Below are 6,000 nucleotides of genomic sequence, written 5' to 3' on the forward strand. Positions count from 1 at the left end.
CAGCTTGGTAGAGATATTTCCATTTTTTGGCTGAAAAACAAATAATAACACAGAATCAATACTTTTGGAAATAGGGGCCAGGGATCTCATGTATTTGGGCACAGAGAGAGTGCACAGGCTGTGCTCCAGCTGCCTGGAGATGGAGCAGTGGGTGCCCCCAGGCCTCCAGCCCCCTCCACCCAGCAGGAGCCAGGGCTTGTCCCTGTCCCAGCCCCTGGCAGCGCCCATGGCCAGCCAGGACCCCCAGAGCACTCCTGCTATGGACACTGGTCAGTGTGGCCAGAGACACCTTGGGCTCCCAGGGGCACAGAGAAGCCACCACTGCCTGGAAATCAGCAAAATGTAAAGTGCTTGCTGGGGCGGCTGGACCAAGAGGGAGGCTCCCAAAGTTCCCATGGCTCTTCAGTGAGCTTGTGCAATGGCAGCTATTGCTCCAGGCTCTGGACATCACCCAGCAGTGAGTAAGGGGCTCTTGACCCTCCTGTTTTTGCTTATTTCCAGGCCAGCTGGAGGAGAAAACCTGAGCCTGAAAGTGCCTAGGCAGGAATTTTGGATGGTCTGTCTCCTGTGCTGGGGCTAGGGCCAAGGTCCAGCATCCATATCCAGCATCCAGGAGCTGCATTAAGCCCTGCTGGACTCTGCTCTGGGTGCAGCCATCTCCATCCACAGGGCTGGTGATTCCCTGTGCCCAAGGCACAGCCATGTCCCCACGTTCCAGCCTGCAGGAATAGTCAGTTCCCTATTCTGCACTCATGTAGGCTTTGTGCCCTTCCCTTCACAGATGGGAAATGTCTGCCTGGCACTGGAGCAAGGAGGGCATGGAGGGCATGGTAGAAATGGTGCCTCCTCTTTAGCAGCTTTCCCACAGGAGGTTTCCACAGAAAACTACATATTTCTGTCATGCTTGGATCTTGAGCACCAGTAAGTGTCCCACAGGTCACACTGTTCCACAGCAATCTCTCAAGGAAGAGTTTGTTCCCACAAAGGGTCTCCACAGCATCTCCTAAACGTGGCACACTGGCAATAAGGAGCCTGCTCACCTCTTGCTTTCTTGGATGCCATGGCTACACACACATAACTAGGTACTCATCACTTCAGTTGTTGATATTTATCTACAATTTACTTGCAACAACAGCACAAGGTTAAAAAATCTGAGTAAAAGAAAAAATGTTTCTCCAGTGTTCAGGCAGGAGAAAAAGGAGCTACACTCAAACAGCCTTTTTCAAGGACAACTCTCAGTTTGAATGAGTTCAAGAGAAGTGCATCTCCAGAGATACAAAATGTTCCTATCTAGATAGTAATTGCCTTTTTTAAAAAATAAAGACTGAGATTTGAGCGCTAGCATAATTTCTGTTTTAAAAAGCCCTGAACAAAACAACTGAAAAAGCCCAGGTGGCATTATTCTTGTTGCAATCACAGGATATACTTCACAGACTTGTTTGTAGAAAGCAAGTGGAAAATTAATTCTATTTATATTTCTCAGAGATCTGGTTGAAATTGCAGCCCCATTCAAGTTTTACCTGCCCGTGCCATAAAATGTAATGTTAATGAAAAAATCTGAAGGATTGATTTCTGAGGCTTAGAAGTATTTTTGTGAAGAAGGTAAACCTCATTTTCATATCATCAAATTCCTCATTTTCTAACTCTAAAAGGCCAATTAAAAATGAAGTGGTGTTTGAATTCAAAATATCAAATTAATTTTACATAGAGAAATCAGTGTCACGGGAAAATAGAGTGAGCAGTACAATTTTTTCTAATTGTATAGAAATTGTATATGTATTCCTGCATATAGCCATTTCAAAAAGTAAAAATGCAACAGAGAATATTTAATTGATAAGCTGATCAATGTTATTCCCATCTTCAAAAAGGTGGAGGACCTGAGAAAACACTGACTAGTCAGCCTCAGCACCATCCCTGGAAAGGAGATGGAACAGGATACTCTGGAGCTCATCAACAAGCATAGAGATGAAAAGAACGTCACTAGGAGTAGTCAGCATTGATTCACCAAGGGGAAATCATGCTTGACCAATGTGATGGCCTTCTGTGAGGCCATGGCAGGATGGATAGACAAGGGGGAGCAGTGTTCAGCAAAATTTTGACACTGTCTCCCATAACATCCTTCTAGGTAAGCTCAGGAAATGTGGGTCAGGGGAATGGACAGTGAGGTGGATCAGGAAGTGGCTGAATGGCAGGGCTCAGTGCCAGGATCAGCAAAGCAGGATCCACGTGGAGGTCTGCAGGCAGTGGTGTTCCCCAGGGATCAATGCTGGGTCCAGCCTTATTCAGCCTGTTTATCAATGACCTGGACAGAGGTACAGAATACACCCTCAGCAGGTTTACTGGTGATATCAAATCAATCAGGGGATTTGGACTGCATCTCCAGAGATCCCTTCAAATTCCAACAGTTCTGTGATTCTGTGGAATTATTCTAGTCTTACAGCCTCAGTTTAGGAGTACAAATCAGGCACAGGCCAATTGTGGGGAAAGGTCATAGTTATATGACAGCAGCTCTTCTTTTGTCACTAAGATGGCATTCTTAGTTTTGACTCCTTTTTATATTAGAAATGACACCAAACAAAAAACATCATATGTTTGGTATCAATTCAGAAAATTGGCAATAACCTGAAGGCTTCAAGTATGGAGAGCAAATTTGTGAAGTTTCCTTTGTAGCTCACAGCCAAAGGGCAGTGGCTGGGAAGGCAACACAGATAGTTTTACCCTCTGTACATAGAGGATCCACTGCTGGGGCTGTATAACTTTTCCATATCCCCTTTAAGGTTAATTTTTTCTTTGTTCTGGAAGGCATTGTGTTAAGGAATATGCACTTACTGACTGGAAGAAATCTCTCCTGCCCAATTTTTTTGCGGAATTTGTGAAGGAAGATGAAAGTCATTAGGAACAAGAGAAGCATTCAGCAAGGCAAAAATTGGAGTTTGAAGAAACCTACTGAAAGTTTTACATGTGACACACCTACATTATAAATGACATTTTTCCTTCACAGAGGAGCACACAGTCCAGTAATTCAGCCCCCTCCACCACAAGGCATTAGAAGCCAGCACTGCTTGTCCATTCATCCAAAAGTGCACATTCTCAGAAACTGGGGACTGCATAGTTTCTAGTGGGCTGGCTGGATGATAATAGTAAGCTGTTTCCTTCTGAGCCCACTTAATGGCAATTAGTACAGCTTTGGAGATGGTGATAATAATTTATTTATACTGTTCTCCAGTGGAAAAAGAGCTTTTAACAGTATTTACCAGAGAGCAATAGCTGCAATAAGCAAATTACCAGGGGACAGATGCACCTCTTGCACAAACCCTGACTACAAAATGCCATTGAGTTTTATTTTGCCTAGAAGAACATTGGGCAGACTATACTTGACAATCCCTAGTGGCATATCACTTTCACAATAATTATCACTAACTACCAAACCTCCATTCCTCTTTGGGTAAAATGTTCTCTGCAGGAAATTGTGAGAAACTTTTGCTTCTGGGTTTGGCCCTTGCAACTGAAGATGTTTCTTATACAGCATTCTACCTGCTGCCCAGCATAAAAACAAATCAGTCTGGGTGTATTAAAATGGAGTCACCACCTTGGACTTTTCAACACCCAGTAAAAACAAATCTATGTTGACTTGACAGCAGTAATGTGTTACCACTTAACAGTGGTAGTACTACTTCAAAAAGCAGGTTGGACTAAATGACCTCTAGAAGGGCAGCCACTGCTGATATGAAGCTGTGTAAAAGGCTTAGATATTTAGAACATGATAGTTTTGCATTTCAATTGTAATTGTTTTGCAACTGAACCAAAAACCTTGTATTTAATAAAGTTGGTGCTAGTCCAACAGTGTGTTCAGGACTTCTGTTCATTACTGTTGCTCATCATACTTTTGTAGCTTGCCTCTGCATTCCTATGCATGCCTATGGATTGCAGAGGTCTTTTGATTTCAAAACTGTAAAATGAAACATCAACAACTTAATATGGTTCCTCCCATGCAAGAAGGATGTAATTAACTTCAGTCACTGGCCTGACCTGAAAACAGGGGGCCATGGCATCACAGCAGCTTCTGACAGTGGTAGAGACTGGAGGAGGAACTTACACTGCCTTGCAAACCACGTAGAATAGAGCAAAATAAGGTCTAAATATAGGTTAAGTAGCCTCCTTTATTCCATTGGTTGAAAGTGCTTTGAAGTCTGTAAATCCCCACTGTGTTTGTATTATTGAGGTACCATTTGAAGTGCTAACAATGGCATCAGCCTGATCAGGACTGAAAGGGAAAAATAGCAAAGTCCAGATCCTTTCAGGCTGGGCACTTTCAGGGTAGGTTTGGTTTGCACCTTGTCCTTTGAGGCTGTTGTGCCAGCAGTACCTGGAAGCAGTACTGAGCAAGGGAAACTTCCAGGAAAGCTGAAGGGAAAAATTGTAAATATAAAAACTTCTTTTTCATATCTAAATCTGAGGATCAAAAAGCAGACCATGTCTGTTCCTGCACATGCCACATTAATATTTCAGTTGCTACAGGAGCAAAGAGTATCATTTAAGGCGGGGCTAATGAAGGTGGAGAAGAGTTACATATTTTTAAATAAAATTACTGTGAGGAAGTGATTAGCATAGTTTTTTAAACAAATTACTAATTTGCTCTCTTTCTTAGAGCATTTTCCCTCTTCTATGACCTCATTTTTTAACATTGAGCATTCCAGTAAATTCTTATGAGGTAGAGAAGTATTGCCATTATATCTCTCAGATGAAAAAGAAACGCACAGAGGATAAAAGTACATGTTAAAAGACACATGAGCACACGGTTTTTAATGTCTATGTGTAAGTAATTCTATTTGCTGAAAGCAATACAGAAGATTAGTGTCAGTGTCTTCTAGTCTTGCTCACTAATCACTTTATAGCATTCAACCCATTTATTGCTTAGCAAAAGGACATAATGACCTGACTCTTAATAGCTAAAAGCACTTGCTCCTTTGTCTGTATACTGAGTTTTTCTATTTATAGCTATTTTTGTGCAATTTACTTGCAATAGCAAATATGCTAACAATGCATTGAGAAATCAAAATCTAACCTTGACTTGGCTCTTTTTCATTGTGAGAGTCTGCTCTAAAAGCCAGTGGGAAATCTGTGCACAAACTTTGCATTGTATCATTCCCCAAGGCAAAGGTCAAGAGTGCTTCAGATTGTAACTCTGCAGAATTTAGGGCACAGACTAAATATTTCTCAAATTACACAGAATTTGAGTGACCTATTATTTATATTCTCTTTATACCAGTTTATATCACCTATTTCCAGCAAGCTCAAGCATTTGCCTGTGTGACATTTCCCTGACTAGCCTCTCTTACTAAAACATCTTTTAGTTTTCCACCTACAGTATAATTTAATTTTCATTCTTGATTGCAAATATTGATTTACTTTTTTTCAAACTGTCTTAAAAAAAAAATCTCACTTAACAACTCTCTTCAGAGGAACTATTTCAATTTAAAGCTAATGAACTTACTTAATTTATATACCCATCAATCAGCCATTCTTTGAGTCTTTTTAAACTGTGTTTCCATGTTCCTGTGCATACTATCTTTTCTCTGTGCTATTTTTGTGCTATATTTATTTCATCCTCACTCATATTCCAAAACAGATTTTACTTCTTACATTTTTCCCACACACCAAGGCAAGAGCCACCACACCTGTGCCATATCAAATTTTCATTCATAAGAACAGACGTGCTTCCAAAAACTCTGCTCCTGGAGGTGCCAGCTGAACCTGAATTTGGCCCTGGTGTCTTAGCAACATCTGATAGAATTCCCTGTGTTATATCTTGTCTGGATCCTGCATTAGCTTCACAGGCTGCCTCTGATATATGGGCATAATACCTCTTGTGTGATGTTCAGCATGAAAGACAGCACAGCCTCACTACTCACTCAGGCCTGAGGGGGTCACCATTCAGTGCCCTACCCAAAATAAGGGCAGCTCTGTCTTCAGACCAGGCAGTTCAGGGCCTTGATCCAT

This window comes from Oenanthe melanoleuca, chromosome 2 (genome assembly GCF_029582105.1).
Source record: "Oenanthe melanoleuca isolate GR-GAL-2019-014 chromosome 2, OMel1.0, whole genome shotgun sequence".
NCBI classification, from domain to species: Eukaryota; Metazoa; Chordata; class Aves; order Passeriformes; family Muscicapidae; genus Oenanthe; species Oenanthe melanoleuca.